The sequence below is a fragment of the Rhinoderma darwinii genome (genome assembly GCF_050947455.1).
Source record: "Rhinoderma darwinii isolate aRhiDar2 chromosome 2 unlocalized genomic scaffold, aRhiDar2.hap1 SUPER_2_unloc_6, whole genome shotgun sequence".
Lineage (NCBI taxonomy): Eukaryota > Metazoa > Chordata > Amphibia > Anura > Rhinodermatidae > Rhinoderma > Rhinoderma darwinii.
Window position 1 is genome coordinate 659324 of NW_027461729.1, and position 16164 is coordinate 675487.

Below are 16164 nucleotides of genomic sequence, written 5' to 3' on the forward strand. Positions count from 1 at the left end.
AGGGAGAGAGACAGTCTATTTTTATCTTACCCGAGGAGGCCTCAGCAGTCCTCCGCGTCGCCAGACACCCCACTCGAGCTCTCATCATCATCTTTCCTCGAGTCAAATGTGCGCATCGATGAGGTTTGAGAGGAAGACCCATCACTCAGCTGACCCCCCATACCTAAGGCGCTTCTTGAAAATGGGTCCCAGACGGACTCAACGGGTAAGATTTGGCAATCTTTGGCAGCGCCCTCCCCTTCTATAGGGGCAGGAATCGCGCTTCCGGACGTCTCAGGGACCACGCTTACCTCGGAGGCAGCTGTCCCTATATCCCCCGACTGTCTGGAAGGGGGGGGACCTTTAGCTGTCGCTTCCGGGGGCAAGTCAACTGGTTTCCCTGCCTTCAACCTGGCAGGTACTCCCATCGGCACCCCCGCTGCCACCTCCGAGTACGCCCTACGTCTCTTGGTGAGCGCTGCCGCTCCGCCCGGGACCTCTGCCTCAGGTACAGGCTGACCCAGCATCTCTTGCAGGTCAGTAGGATCAGCTTCATCCGAACTACCCTGCGCCCCAGTCTCCTGGGTGGGCTCTTTCGTCCGCTGATCACTGGCTCTGCGTTTTTGCCGCCTCTGCTCTTTAGGGTCACCTGTTTGGGGGGGTCTGCTGGAGGTATCCATTTCGTCTTGCTCACCTCCTTGGGGTTCCTCTCCTTGTACGGGGGTGATCTGGCCTGCGGGCCGCTCGGGACGCCTTGGCCGGTCCTCGGGTTGTTCCAACTCTTTAGATCTGTGGGGACAAGTAGCATAGAGGTGACCAACTCGGCTGCAAAAACGGCACCTTTTCCCCAGAGGGCAAGTTTTGGTCTCGTGCTCAGAGCTGCCGCAGTTCCTACAGGTGCTGTCGCAAGACTCCTTGGTGTGACCGTACTTTTGGCACTTCCTACAGAATGGAGGCATCCCTGAAAAATAAAAGTCTCCGGCCATATCACCTATTTTAAAACGTGCTGGCGGCAACATTATCCCTCCTGTAAAATTGGCATCTTTATAACATGTTACATTGAATCTCCACTTTGAGGTCCATACACCAACCTCATTCATGACTTTGCCAATACATTTCACAGTTTTAAAATAAGGGAATAAAAAGGACATCACTTCTTTTAAGTCGGCAAAAGGGCAGTACATCTTTATAACTATCATTTTAGTGATGTCCATAACGTGCTCATAAAAATCAACACCGTCCAGTCTCGGGTCATTTTTTACCGTATAAGCCGCCAGCAGATCTCGGAATACTCCATTCTGTATGAAAGTAACATCGTATGTCCTCCTTCTTGGGTAATCCTGCACCGCCAAAATTTCTCGCTTCTGGATGTTGAAGATACCAACAAGTACGGTCTCCACCACAAATTTTAAGCCGCAGGTCGTCGCCTTCTCCTCCGATAGAACTACACGAATCGTGTTTTTAATCCGGGCATAAGCCGGTATCTCACATGGATCCTCGTCCATGGTGAGTATGGTATTGTTACGCTACTCCGTAGTAGGCGCAACGTTAGGCGCAACTCCCCTTTTCGGCCGAAACCTACACGGGGGTATATGGATCGCAACCCGTTGCTCAGGACTAAGCCTCTCTCCCAAATAGCAGCACGGGGGTGAAGTCCAGGCGAACCTGGACGATCCCCCGAGGCCGAGAGAGAGGGTACCTGAGCACCTCCTAACCAAGACCAGGCAGCACTGACTACAAGTAATCAGAACTACACTTGATCTCAGCCAGAAGGCCGAGAAGCGATAACCCGAACGGGCCGCGCGTTGACCGAGCCTGCCCAATACTGCTGTTCACCCCTTGCAGCGATTCAGCCTACTCCTAGGCAATTCCATGGGGCCCTGCAGGCTCACACACACTCACAGCTACTAAGCGGGAGGTGAATAAAGGCCGGAGAGGAAGCAAGACAGGATTTGCTTCTTTTGCTTGCACCACAATGCAGTGCTGAAAGAGGAGGAATCGACATAAAAACGCCTTCCTGGCAACGCCCAAATGCCCTCCTGCCGTGCAAACACTGGCAGCAGCAGCAGCAGCAGCAGCAGTAAGTGCATGCCCACTGCCACCCCTTCTCCTTTCACACCTTGTATCAGCTTTAATCCAGTCCAGTGCTGCCTGCTGAGCAGCACTGACCAACACTGCCTGGGCCCAGGCTTTTATCTCTGAGGCCCCATTATGATGTCAGAAAGCTGGCTCTGGCTCCTGAGGTCTCCACTATGACACGTGCAAAGTTCCGTCTGAACTTTATATAAGACGGTGCGGCTCAGTCAGTCACTCAGTGTTGCCTGAGAGGGCAACACTGCAACAGCCGGCCCCCAGGCTGTCTTTTTTTTGCACAGCTAGTTGCCTCCAGGAGGCCACAAGAGGGAGACAAGGGACTGCAAAATAGAAAATAGGCATCCACCAACTTTACAGACAACTTGTTCTCCTTGCTCCTACAACCTCCATCCTTGCACAGTTTGTTATTCTTCCAGGTAACATAGTAACAAATCCAAATTGCTGCTCTCTTTGTAGGCAAGCAAGGGTTTGTTGCAACTGCAATTCTTACTTCTTCTTGAAATGTAGGGACCACAGTACATTCCATCACATCCATCTAGTGTACACAGGTAGGTCCATTGTGACGGGCGGGGGCGGGCGGGCTGGCTGCTTTAATGGCTGTTTGCTGTTCCCCTACTCCACTCCACTATTTGACTATGGTGCTGCATCAATCAGTGGCTGGCTCAGGTGCAGCTCTTTAACCTACCTAGGAGGGAGGGCGGAGAGAAGACAAGGAAGGTGAATGAGCTGTTCCAATGTGAAATGCCGGAAACACAGAAACACAGACGACACAAAACAAGAGGTGGCAATGTATTAATTAATTGCATTTAATAAATTAGCTCATTATCACACATGACTGTACAAATGCATTGTCCAACAGGTGTTGAAATAATGGGATTAAAAGGGGAGATCCCATCCGAAAGACAAAAACAATGGCAAACACAAAAAGCACTTTTGGAATCTGATTTTAGTAAACACATAAGGAAAGGGTGCACCGGTCCTGGAAATACTGCAATACCAAGTCAATGCGTGGAGTGGACAGAGCAAGCTCTATTTCCATCTCCCTGTTCTAAAAATCCATTTAATATATGGTCCCCAGATAGGGGACGTATCAGATATTAAACTGATAGGAACAGATACTACACTTGATCTTAGCCAAAAGGCCGAGAAGCGATAACCCGAACGTGCCGCGCGTTTTGCTTCTTTTGCTTGCACCACAATGCAGTGCTGAAAGAGGAGGAATCGACATAAAAACGCCTTCCTGGCAACGCCCAAATGCCCTCCTGCCGTGCAAACACTGGCAGCAGCAGCAGCAGCAGCAGTAAGTGCATGCCCACTGCCACCCCTTCTACTTTCACACCTTGTATCAGCTTTAATCCAGTCCAGTGCTGCCTGCTGAGCAGCACTGACCAACACTGCCTGGGCCCAGGCTTTTATCTCTGAGGCCCCATTATGATGTCAGAAAGCTGGCTCTGGCTCCTGAGGTCTCCACTATGACACGTGCAAAGTTCCGTCTGAACTTTATATAAGACGGTGCGGCTCAGTCAGTCACTCAGTGTTGCCTGAGAGGGCAACACTGCAACAGCCGGCCCCCAGGCTGTCTTTTTTTTGCACAGCTAGTTGCCTCCAGGAGGCCACAAGAGGGAGACAAGGGACTGCAAAATGGAAAATAGGCATCCACCAACTTTACAGACAACTTGTTCTCCTTGCTCCTACAACCTCCATCCTTGCACAGTTTGTTATTCTTCCAGGTAACATAGTAACAAATCCAAATTGCTGCTCTCTTTGTAGGCAAGCAAGGGTTTGTTGCAACTGCAATTCTTACTTCTTCTTGAAATGTAGGGACCACAGTACATTCCATCACATCCATCTAGTGTACACAGGTAGGTCCATTGTGACGGGCGGGCGGGCGGGCGGGCTGGCTGCTTTAATGGCTGTTTGCTGTTCCCCTACTCCACTCCACTATTTGACTATGGTGCTGCATCAATCAGTGGCTGGCTCAGGTGCAGCTCTTTAACCTACCTAGGAGGGAGGGCGGAGAGAAGACAAGGAAGGTGAATGAGCTGTTCCAATGTGAAATGCCGGAAACACAGAAACACAGACGACACAAAACAAGAGGTGGCAATGTATTAATTAATTGCATTTAATAAATTAGCTCATTATCACACATGACTGTACAAATGCATTGTCCAACAGGTGTTGAAATAATGGGATTAAAAGGGGAGATCCCATCCGAAAGACAAAAACAATGGCAAACACAAAAAGCACTTTTGGAATCTGATTTTAGTAAACACATAAGGAAAGGGTGCACCGGTCCTGGAAATACTGCAATACCAGGTCAATGCGTGGAGTGGACAGAGCAAGCTCTATTTCCATCTCCCCGTTCTAAAAATCCATTTAATATATGGTCCCCAGATAGGGGACGTATCAGATATTAAACTGATAAGAACAGATACTACACTTGATCTTAGCCAAAAGGCCGAGAAGCGATAACCCGAACGTGCCGCGCGTTTTGCTTCTTTTGCTTGCACCACAATGCAGTGCTGAAAGAGGAGGAATCGACATAAAAACGCCTTCCTGGCAACGCCCAAATGCCCTCCTGCCGTGCAAACACTGGCAGCAGCAGCAGCAGCAGCAGCAGCAGTAAGTGCATGCCCACTGCCACCCCTTCTCCTTTCACACCTTGTATCAGCTTTAATCCAGTCCAGTGCTGCCTGCTGAGCAGCACTGACCAACACTGCCTGGGCCCAGGCTTTTATCTCTGAGGCCCCATTATGATGTCAGAAAGCTGGCTCTGGCTCCTGAGGTCTCCACTATGACACGTGCAAAGTTCCGTCTGAACTTTATATAAGACGGTGCGGCTCAGTCAGTCACTCAGTGTTGCCTGAGAGGGCAACACTGCAACAGCCGGCCCCCAGGCTGTCTTTTTTTTGCACAGCTAGTTGCCTCCAGGAGGCCACAAGAGGGAGACAAGGGACTGCAAAATGGAAAAAAAGCATCCACCAACTTTACAGACAACTTGTTCTCCTTGCTCCTACAACCTCCATCCTTGCACAGTTTGTTATTCTTCCAGGTAACATAGTAACAAATCCAAATTGCTGCTTTCTTTGTAGGCAAGCAAGGGTTTGTTGCAACTGCAATTCTTACTTCTTCTTGAAATGTAGGGACCACAGTACATTCCATCACATCCATCTAGTGTACACAGGTAGGTCCATTGTGACGGGCGGGCGGGCGGGCGGGCTGGCTGCTTTAATGGCTGTTTGCTGTTCCCCTACTCCACTCCACTATTTGACTATGGTGCTGCATCAATCAGTGGCTGGCTCAGGTGCAGCTCTTTAACCTACCTAGGAGGGAGGGCGGAGAGAAGACAAGGAAGGTGAATGAGCTGTTCCAATGTGAAATGCCGGAAACACAGAAACACAGACGACACAAAACAAGAGGTGGCAATGTATTAATTAATTGCATTTAATAAATTAGCTCATTATCACACATGACTGTACAAATGCATTGTCCAACAGGTGTTGAAATAATGGGATTAAAAGGGGAGATCCCATCCGAAAGACAAAAACAATGGCAAACACAAAAAGCACTTTTGGAATCTGATTTTAGTAAACACATAAGGAAAGGGTGCACCGGTCCAGGAAATACTGCAATACCAGGTCAATGCGTGGAGTGGACAGAGCAAGCTCTATTTCCATCTCCCTGTTCTAAAAATCCATTTAATATATGGTCCCCAGATAGGGGACGTATCAGATATTAAACTGATAAGAACAGATACTACACTTGATCTTAGCCAAAAGGCCGAGAAGCGATAACCCGAACGTGCCGCGCGTTTTGCTTCTTTTGCTTGCACCACAATGCAGTGCTGAAAGAGGAGGAATCGACATAAAAATGCCTTCCTGGCAACGCCCAAATGCCCTCCTGCCGTGCAAACACTGGCAGCAGCAGCAGCAGCAGCAGCAGCAGTAAGTGCATGCCCACTGCCACCCCTTCTCCTTTCACACCTTGTATCAGCTTTAATCCAGTCCAGTGCTGCCTGCTGAGCAGCACTGACCAACACTGCCTGGGCCCAGGCTTTTATCTCTGAGGCCCCATTATGATGTCAGAAAGCTAGCTCTGGCTCCTGAGGTCTCCACTATGACACGTGCAAAGTTCCGTCTGAACTTTATATAAGACGGTGCGGCTCAGTCAGTCACTCAGTGTTGCCTGAGAGGGCAACACTGCAACAGCCGGCCCCCAGGCTGTCTTTTTTTTGCACAGCTAGTTGCCTCCAGGAGGCCACAAGAGGGAGACAAGGGACTGCAAAATGGAAAAAAAAGCATCCACCAACTTTACAGACAACTTGTTCTCCTTGCTCCTACAACCTCCATCCTTGCACAGTTTGTTATTCTTCCAGGTAACATAGTAACAAATCCAAATTGCTGCTTTCTTTGTAGGCAAGCAAGGGTTTGTTGCAACTGCAATTCTTACTTCTTCTTGAAATGTAGGGACCACAGTACATTCCATCACATCCATCTAGTGTACACAGGTAGGTCCATTGTGACGGGCGGGCGGGCAGGCGGGCTGGCTGCTTTAATGGCTGTTTGCTGTTCCCCTACTCCACTCCACTATTTGACTATGGTGCTGCATCAATCAGTGGCTGGCTCAGGTGCAGCTCTTTAACCTACCTAGGAGGGAGGGCGGAGAGAAGACAAGGAAGGTGAATGAGCTGTTCCAATGTGAAATGCCGGAAACACAGAAACACAGACGACACAAAACAAGAGGTGGCAATGTATTAATTAATTGCATTTAATAAATTAGCTCATTATCACACATGACTGTACAAATGCATTGTCCAACAGGTGTTGAAATAATGGGATTAAAAGGGGAGATCCCATCCGAAAGACAAAAACAATGGCAAACACAAAAAGCACTTTTGGAATCTGATTTTAGTAAACACATAAGGAAAGGGTGCACCGGTCCTGGAAATACTGCAATACCAGGTCAATGCGTGGAGTGGACAGAGCAAGCTCTATTTCCTTCTCCCTGTTCTAAAAATCCATTTAATATATGGTCCCCAGATAGGGGACGTATCAGATATTAAACTGATAAGAACAGATACTACACTTGATCTTAGCCAAAAGGCCGAGAAGCGATAACCCGAACGTGCCGCGCGTTTTGCTTCTTTTGCTTGCACCACAATGCAGTGCTGAAAGAGGAGGAATCGACATAAAAACGCCTTCCTGGCAGCGCCCAAATGCCCTCCTGCCGTGCACACACTGGCAGCAGCAGCAGCAGTAAGTGCATGCCCACTGCCACCCCTTCTCCTTTCACACCTTGTATCAGCTTTAATCCAGTCCAGTGCTGCCTGCTGAGCAGCACTGACCAACACTGCCTGGGCCCAGGCTTTTATCTCTGAGGCCCCATTATGATGTCAGAAAGCTGGCTCTGGCTCCTGAGGTCTCCACTATGACACGTGCAAAGTTCCGTCTTGACTTTATATAAGACGGTGCGGCTCAGTCAGTCACTCAGTGTTGCCTGAGAGGGCAACACTGCAACAGCCGGCCCCCAGGCTGTCTTTTTTTTGCACAGCTAGTTGCCTCCAGGAGGCCACAAGAGGGAGACAAGGGACTGCAAAATGGAAAAAAAAGCATCCACCAACTTTACAGACAACTTGTTCTCCTTGCTCCTACAACCTCCATCCTTGCACAGTTTGTTATTCTTCCAGGTAACATAGTAACAAATCCAAATTGCTGCTTTCTTTGTAGGCAAGCAAGGGTTTGTTGCAACTGCAATTCTTACTTCTTCTTGAAATATAGGGACCACAGTACATTCCATCACATCCATCTAGTGTACACAGGTAGGTCCATTGTGACGGGCGGGCTGGCTGCTTTAATGGCTGTTTGCTGTTCCCCTACTCCACTCCACTATTTGACTATGGTGCTGCATCAATCAGTGGCTGGCTCAGGTGCAGCTCTTTAACCTACCTAGGAGGGAGGGCGGAGAGAAGACAAGGAAGGTGAATGAGCTGTTCCAATGTGAAATGCCGGAAACACAGAAACACAGACGACACAAAACAAGAGGTGGCAATGTATTAATTAATTGCATTTAATAAATTAGCTCATTATCACACATGACTGTACAAATGCATTGTCCAACAGGTGTTGAAATAATGGGATTAAAAGGGGAGATCCCATCCGAAAGACAAAAACAATGGCAAACACAAAAAGCACTTTTGGAATCTGATTTTAGTAAACACATAAGGAAAGGGTGCACCGGTCCTGGAAATACTGCAATACCAGGTCAATGCGTGGAGTGGACAGAGCAAGCTCTATTTCCTTCTCCCTGTTCTAAAAATCCCTTTAATATATGGTCCCCAGATAGGGGACGTATCAGATATTAAACTGATAAGAACAGATACTACACTTGATCTTAGCCAAAAGGCCGAGAAGCGATAACCCGAACGTGCCGCGCGTTTTGCTTCTTTTGCTTGCACCACAATGCAGTGCTGAAAGAGGAGGAATCGACATAAAAACGCCTTCCTGGCAACGCCCAAATGCCCTCCTGCCGTGCAAACACTGGCAGCAGCAGCAGCAGCAGTAAGTGCATGCCCACTGCCACCCCTTCTCCTTTCACACCTTGTATCAGCTTTAATCCAGTCCAGTGCTGCCTGCTGAGCAGCACTGACCAACACTGCCTGGGCCCAGGCTTTTATCTCTGAGGCCCCATTATGATGTCAGAAAGCTGGCTCTGGCTCCTGAGGTCTCCACTATGACACGTGCAAAGTTCCGTCTGAACTTTATATAAGACGGTGCGGCTCAGTCAGTCACTCAGTGTTGCCTGAGAGGGCAACACTGCAACAGCCGGCCCCCAGGCTGTCTTTTTTTTGCACAGCTAGTTGCCTCCAGGAGGCCACAAGAGGGAGACAAGGGACTGCAAAATGGAAAAAAAGCATCCACCAACTTTACAGACAACTTGTTCTCCTTGCTCCTACAACCTCCATCCTTGCACAGTTTGTTATTCTTCCAGGTAACATAGTAACAAATCCAAATTGCTGCTTTCTTTGTAGGCAAGCAAGGGTTTGTTGCAACTGCAATTCTTACTTCTTCTTGAAATGTAGGGACCACAGTACATTCCATCACATCCATCTAGTGTACACAGGTAGGTCCATTGTGACGGGCGGGCGGGCGGGCTGGCTGCTTTAATGGCTGTTTGCTGTTCCCCTACTCCACTCCACTATTTGACTATGGTGCTGCATCAATCAGTGGCTGGCTCAGGTGCAGCTCTTTAACCTACCTAGGAGGGAGGGCGGAGAGAAGACAAGGAAGGTGAATGAGCTGTTCCAATGTGAAATGCCGGAAACACAGAAACACAGACGACACAAAACAAGAGGTGGCAATGTATTAATTAATTGCATTTAATAAATTAGCTCATTATCACACATGACTGTACAAATGCATTGTCCAACAGGTGTTGAAATAATGGGATTAAAAGGGGAGATCCCATCCGAAAGACAAAAACAATGGCAAACACAAAAAGTACTTTTGGAATCTGATTTTAGTAAACACATAAGGAAAGGGTGCACCGGTCCTGGAAATACTGCAATACCAGGTCAATGCGTGGAGTGGACAGAGCAAGCTCTATTTCCATCTCCCTGTTCTAAAAATCCATTTAATATATGGTCCCCAGATAGGGGACGTATCAGATATTAAACTGATAAGAACAGATACTACACTTGATCTTAGCCAAAAGGCCGAGAAGCGATAACCCGAACGGGCCGCGCGTTGACCGAGCCTGCCCAATACTGCTGTTCACCCCTTGCAGCGATTCAGCCTACTCCTAGGCAATTCCATGGGGCCCTGCAGGCTCACACACACTCACAGCTACTAAGCGGGAGGTGAATAAAGGCCGGAGAGGAAGCAAGACAGGATTTGCTTCTTTTGCTTGCACCACAATGCAGTGCTGAAAGAGGAGGAATCGACATAAAAACGCCTTCCTGGCAACGCCCAAATGCCCTCCTGCCGTGCAAACACTGGCAGCAGCAGCAGCAGCAGTAAGTGCATGCCCACTGCCACCCCTTCTACTTTCACACCTTGTATCAGCTTTAATCCAGTCCAGTGCTGCCTGCTGAGCAGCACTGACCAACACTGCCTGGGCCCAGGCTTTTATCTCTGAGGCCCCATTATGATGTCAGAAAGCTGGCTCTGGCTCCTGAGGTCTCCACTATGACACGTGCAAAGTTCCGTCTGAACTTTATATAAGACGGTGCGGCTCAGTCAGTCACTCAGTGTTGCCTGAGAGGGCAACACTGCAACAGCCGGCCCCCAGGCTGTCTTTTTTTTGCACAGCTAGTTGCCTCCAGGAGGCCACAAGAGGGAGACAAGGGACTGCAAAATGGAAAATAGGCATCCACCAACTTTACAGACAACTTGTTCTCCTTGCTCCTACAACCTCCATCCTTGCACAGTTTGTTATTCTTCCAGGTAACATAGTAACAAATCCAAATTGCTGCTCTCTTTGTAGGCAAGCAAGGGTTTGTTGCAACTGCAATTCTTACTTCTTCTTGAAATGTAGGGACCACAGTACATTCCATCACATCCATCTAGTGTACACAGGTAGGTCCATTGTGACGGGCGGGCGGGCGGGCGGGCTGGCTGCTTTAATGGCTGTTTGCTGTTCCCCTACTCCACTCCACTATTTGACTATGGTGCTGCATCAATCAGTGGCTGGCTCAGGTGCAGCTCTTTAACCTACCTAGGAGGGAGGGCGGAGAGAAGACAAGGAAGGTGAATGAGCTGTTCCAATGTGAAATGCCGGAAACACAGAAACACAGACGACACAAAACAAGAGGTGGCAATGTATTAATTAATTGCATTTAATAAATTAGCTCATTATCACACATGACTGTACAAATGCATTGTCCAACAGGTGTTGAAATAATGGGATTAAAAGGGGAGATCCCATCCGAAAGACAAAAACAATGGCAAACACAAAAAGCACTTTTGGAATCTGATTTTAGTAAACACATAAGGAAAGAGTGCACCGGTCCTGGAAATACTGCAATACCAGGTCAATGCGTGGAGTGGACAGAGCAAGCTCTATTTCCATCTCCCTGTTCTAAAAATCCATTTAATATATGGTCCCCAGATAGGGGACGTATCAGATATTAAACTGATAAGAACAGATACTACAGTTGATCTTAGCCAAAAGGCCGAGAAGCGATAACCCGAACGTGCCGCGCGTTTTGCTTCTTTTGCTTGCACCACAATGCAGTGCTGAAAGAGGAGGAATCGACATAAAAACGCCTTCCTGGCAACGCCCAAATGCCCTCCTGCCGTGCAAACACTGGCAGCAGCAGCAGCAGCAGCAGTAAGTGCATGCCCACTGCCACCCCTTCTCCTTTCACACCTTGTATCAGCTTTAATCCAGTCCAGTGCTGCCTGCTGAGCAGCACTGACCAACACTGCCTGGGCCCAGGCTTTTATCTCTGAGGCCCCATTATGATGTCAGAAAGCTAGCTCTGGCTCCTGAGGTCTCCACTATGACACGTGCAAAGTTCCGTCTGAACTTTATATAAGACGGTGCGGCTCAGTCAGTCACTCAGTGTTGCCTGAGAGGGCAACACTGCAACAGCCGGCCCCCAGGCTGTCTTTTTTTTGCACAGCTAGTTGCCTCCAGGAGGCCACAAGAGGGAGACAAGGGACTGCAAAATGGAAAAAAAAGCATCCACCAACTTTACAGACAACTTGTTCTCCTTGCTCCTACAACCTCCATCCTTGCACAGTTTGTTATTCTTCCAGGTAACATAGTAACAAATCCAAATTGCTGCTTTCTTTGTAGGCAAGCAAGGGTTTGTTGCAACTGCAATTCTTACTTCTTCTTGAAATGTAGGGACCACAGTACATTCCATCACATCCATCTAGTGTACACAGGTAGGTCCATTGTGACGGGCGGGCGGGCGGGCGGGCTGGCTACTTTAATGGCTGTTTGCTGTTCCCCTACTCCACTCCACTATTTGACTATGGTGCTGCATCAATCAGTGGCTGGCTCAGGTGCAGCTCTTTAACCTACCTAGGAGGGAGGGCGGAGAGAAGACAAGGAAGGTGAATGAGCTGTTCCAATGTGAAATGCCGGAAACACAGAAACACAGACGACACAAAACAAGAGGTGGCAATGTATTAATTAATTGCATTTAATAAATTAGCTCATTATCACACATGACTGTACAAATGCATTGTCCAACAGGTGTTGAAATAATGGGATTAAAAGTGGAGATCCCATCCGAAAGACAAAAACAATGGCAAACACAAAAAGCACTTTTGGAATCTGATTTTAGTAAACACATAAGGAAAGGGTGCACCGGTCCTGGAAATACTGCAATACCAGGTCAATGCGTGGAGTGGACAGAGCAAGCTCTATTTCCTTCTCCCTGTTCTAAAAATCCATTTAATATATGGTCCCCAGATAGGGGACGTATCAGATATTAAACTGATAAGAACAGATACTACACTTGATCTTAGCCAAAAGGCCGAGAAGCGATAACCCGAACGTGCCGCGCGTTTTGCTTCTTTTGCTTGCACCACAATGCAGTGCTGAAAGAGGAGGAATCGACATAAAAACGCCTTCCTGGCAACGCCCAAATGCCCTCCTGCCGTGCAAACACTGGCAGCAGCAGCAGCAGCAGCAGCAGCAGTAAGTGCATGCCCACTGCCACCCCTTCTCCTTTCACACCTTGTATCAGCTTTAATCCAGTCCAGTGCTGCCTGCTGAGCAGCACTGACCAACACTGCCTGGGCCCAGGCTTTTATCTCTGAGGCCCCATTATGATGTCAGAAAGCTGGCTCTGGCTCCTGAGGTCTCCACTATGACACGTGCAAAGTTCCGTCTGAACTTTATATAAGACGGTGCGGCTCAGTCAGTCACTCAGTGTTGCCTGAGAGGGCAACACTGCAACAGCCGGCCCCCAGGCTGTCTTTTTTTTGCACAGCTAGTTGCCTCCAGGAGGCCACAAGAGGGAGACAAGGGACTGCAAAATGGAAAAAAAAGCATCCACCAACTTTACAGACAACTTGTTCTCCTTGCTCCTACAACCTCCATCCTTGCACAGTTTGTTATTCTTCCAGGTAACATAGTAACAAATCCAAATTGCTGCTTTCTTTGTAGGCAAGCAAGGGTTTGTTGCAACTGCAATTCTTACTTCTTCTTGAAATGTAGGGACCACAGTACATTCCATCACATCCATCTAGTGTACACAGGTAGGTCCATTGTGACGGGCGGGCTGGCTGCTTTAATGGCTGTTTGCTGTTCCCCTACTCCACTCCACTATTTGACTATGGTGCTGCATCAATCAGTGGCTGGCTCAGGTGCAGCTCTTTAACCTACCTAGGAGGGAGGGCGGAGAGAAGACAAGGAAGGTGAATGAGCTGTTCCAATGTGAAATGCCGGAAACACAGAAACACAGACGACACAAAACAAGAGGTGGCAATGTATTAATTAATTGCATTTAATAAATTAGCTCATTATCACACATGACTGTACAAATGCATTGTCCAACAGGTGTTGAAATAATGGGATTAAAAGGGGAGATCCCATCCGAAAGACAAAAACAATGGCAAACACAAAAAGCACTTTTGGAATCTGATTTTAGTAAACACATAAGGAAAGGGTGCACCGGTCCTGGAAATACTGCAATACCAGGTCAATGCGTGGAGTGGACAGAGCAAGCTCTATTTCCTTCTCCCTGTTCTAAAAATCCCTTTAATATATGGTCCCCAGATAGGGGACGTATCATATATTAAACTGATAAGAACAGATACTACACTTGATCTTAGCCAAAAGGCCGAGAAGCGATAACCCGAACGTGCCGCGCGTTTTGCTTCTTTTGCTTGCACCACAATGCAGTGCTGAAAGAGGAGGAATCGACATAAAAACGCCTTCCTGGCAACGCCCAAATGCCCTCCTGCCGTGCAAACACTGGCAGCAGCAGCAGCAGCAGCAGCAGCAGCAGCAGTAAGTGCATGCCCACTGCCACCCCTTCTCCTTTCACACCTTGTATCAGCTTTAATCCAGTCCAGTGCTGCCTGCTGAGCAGCACTGACCAACACTGCCTGGGCCCAGGCTTTTATCTCTGAGGCCCCATTATGATGTCAGAAAGCTGGCTCTGGCTCCTGAGGTCTCCACTATGACACGTGCAAAGTTCCGTCTGAACTTTATATAAGACGGTGCGGCTCAGTCAGTCACTCAGTGTTGCCTGAGAGGGCAACACTGCAACAGCCGGCCCCCAGGCTGTCTTTTTTTTGCACAGCTAGTTGCCTCCAGGAGGCCACAAGAGGGAGACAAGGGACTGCAAAATGGAAAAAAAGCATCCACCAACTTTACAGACAACTTGTTCTCCTTGCTCCTACAACCTCCATCCTTGCACAGTTTGTTATTCTTCCAGGTAACATAGTAACAAATCCAAATTGCTGCTTTCTTTGTAGGCAAGCAAGGGTTTGTTGCAACTGCAATTCTTACTTCTTCTTGAAATGTAGGGACCACAGTACATTCCATCACATCCATCTAGTGTACACAGGTAGGTCCATTGTGACGGGCGGGCGGGCGGGCGGGCGGGCTGGCTGCTTTAATGGCTGTTTGCTGTTCCCCTACTCCACTCCACTATTTGACTATGGTGCTGCATCAATCAGTGGCTGGCTCAGGTGCAGCTCTTTAACCTACCTAGGAGGGAGGGCGGAGAGAAGACAAGGAAGGTGAATGAGCTGTTCCAATGTGAAATGCCGGAAACACAGAAACACAGACGACACAAAACAAGAGGTGGCAATGTATTAATTAATTGCATTTAATAAATTAGCTCATTATCACACATGACTGTACAAATGCATTGTCCAACAGGTGTTGAAATAATGGGATTAAAAGGGGAGATCCCATCCGAAAGACAAAAACAATGGCAAACACAAAAAGCACTTTTGGAATCTGATTTTAGTAAACACATAAGGAAAGGGTGCACCGGTCCAGGAAATACTGCAATACCAGGTCAATGCGTGGAGTGGACAGAGCAAGCTCTATTTCCATCTCCCTGTTCTAAAAATCCATTTAATATGAGGGGCGGAGCTAGCTCTGAGACTGCATGGACGTGTCTCGCTGAGCTCCGTACATCCAGTGACCCACAGAAGCTAACATAAGCGGCATAAATCTTCACAATGGTGAAGTATGGAGGCAGCAAGGCGAGGGAAGCATCGGAGACCATTGTTCCGACCCCCTCACAAGCAAAGGTGGAGAAATACTTTGAAAAACGAGCCGTCTCCCTCCCGCTGAGAGGCCCCAAGATGGCGCCGTCCTCTCACAGACAGCAAGGAGACACGAGTGCAGACGCTTCTGATGTGGAAGGAGAAAATGCTGATACCTTGCACGCTGAGGAACTACCATTGACGAGACACTTTATCACTCAGGTACTTACCAGAACCCTGGAACCGGCTATAAAAGATATTGCAGAGATAAAGCAAGATATTAAGCAAATTGGCCACAGGGTTGAGACCCTGGAAAATAATCAGGCAGCCATCTTAGAATTTAATGCAGCAACAGTGCAAAGCTTCTCCTCTTGCCAACTTACATTCAATACTATATTTAGATCTCTTGAGGATCAAGAAAATCGTAGCCGCCGAAATAACCTACGTTTTCGTGGTATCCCTGAATCGGTATCACCGACAGAAATTTCGGAAGCCATTATGTCCATTTCCCGCTCTATCCTGGGGGATACTTTTTCTGACGAGGAAATAATTATTGAAAGAGCACACAGAGCACTACGCCCGAAGCCTAAGGTGAACGAGCCGCCTAGAGATATAATTTGCAAATATCTTAACTTCAAAGTGAAAGATAAAATCCTCTTTAAGTCGCGGGAAGCTGCACCACTCTTATTTAAAGGAACAGTGATCTCCATTTACCAAGATTTAGCAGCGGTCACCCTTCAGAAGCGGCGTAAGCTTAAACCACTTACAGATCTCCTACAAGCAAGAAAAATTTTATATCGTTGGAACTTTCCTTTTGGTCTATCCTTCTCGGTGGGGGGCCGCAGGTTTAACATCTCGTCGGTGGGCGATCTTGCTGAAATATACGATCACCTAGAAATTGCTCCTTTGC

At 48.1% G+C, this 16164-nt stretch overlaps 9 non-coding genes and 1 pseudogene across 9 annotated transcripts; all 10 read right to left on the reverse strand.

The window, feature by feature from the left end:
• Window positions 1–3036: 3036 nt before the first annotated feature.
• Window positions 3037–3227, reverse strand: LOC142681730 (U2 spliceosomal RNA). The gene has a single exon (XR_012853606.1). It is a non-coding gene; the product is annotated as a U2 spliceosomal RNA (small nuclear RNA).
• Window positions 3228–4352: 1125 nt separating this feature from the next.
• LOC142681622 (U2 spliceosomal RNA) lies at window positions 4353–4543 on the reverse strand. The gene has a single exon (XR_012853509.1). It is a non-coding gene; the product is annotated as a U2 spliceosomal RNA (small nuclear RNA).
• Window positions 4544–5674: 1131 nt separating this feature from the next.
• Window positions 5675–5865, reverse strand: LOC142681668 (U2 spliceosomal RNA). The gene has a single exon (XR_012853551.1). It is a non-coding gene; the product is annotated as a U2 spliceosomal RNA (small nuclear RNA).
• A 1132-nt stretch (window positions 5866–6997) lies between these two features.
• LOC142681647 (U2 spliceosomal RNA) lies at window positions 6998–7188 on the reverse strand. Its single transcript, XR_012853532.1, has one exon. It is a non-coding gene; the product is annotated as a U2 spliceosomal RNA (small nuclear RNA).
• A 1108-nt stretch (window positions 7189–8296) lies between these two features.
• LOC142681676 (U2 spliceosomal RNA) lies at window positions 8297–8487 on the reverse strand. Its single transcript, XR_012853558.1, has one exon. It is a non-coding gene; the product is annotated as a U2 spliceosomal RNA (small nuclear RNA).
• Window positions 8488–9605: 1118 nt separating this feature from the next.
• On the reverse strand, window positions 9606–9796 carry LOC142681568 (U2 spliceosomal RNA). Its single transcript, XR_012853460.1, has one exon. It is a non-coding gene; the product is annotated as a U2 spliceosomal RNA (small nuclear RNA).
• Window positions 9797–11063: 1267 nt separating this feature from the next.
• On the reverse strand, window positions 11064–11254 carry LOC142681726 (U2 spliceosomal RNA). Its single transcript, XR_012853603.1, has one exon. It is a non-coding gene; the product is annotated as a U2 spliceosomal RNA (small nuclear RNA).
• A 1126-nt stretch (window positions 11255–12380) lies between these two features.
• Window positions 12381–12571, reverse strand: LOC142681649 (U2 spliceosomal RNA). Its single transcript, XR_012853534.1, has one exon. It is a non-coding gene; the product is annotated as a U2 spliceosomal RNA (small nuclear RNA).
• Window positions 12572–13691: 1120 nt separating this feature from the next.
• Window positions 13692–13882, reverse strand: LOC142681738 (U2 spliceosomal RNA). The gene has a single exon (XR_012853614.1). It is a non-coding gene; the product is annotated as a U2 spliceosomal RNA (small nuclear RNA).
• A 1141-nt stretch (window positions 13883–15023) lies between these two features.
• On the reverse strand, window positions 15024–15142 carry LOC142681824 (U2 spliceosomal RNA; annotated as a pseudogene).
• Window positions 15143–16164: the final 1022 nt, after the last annotated feature.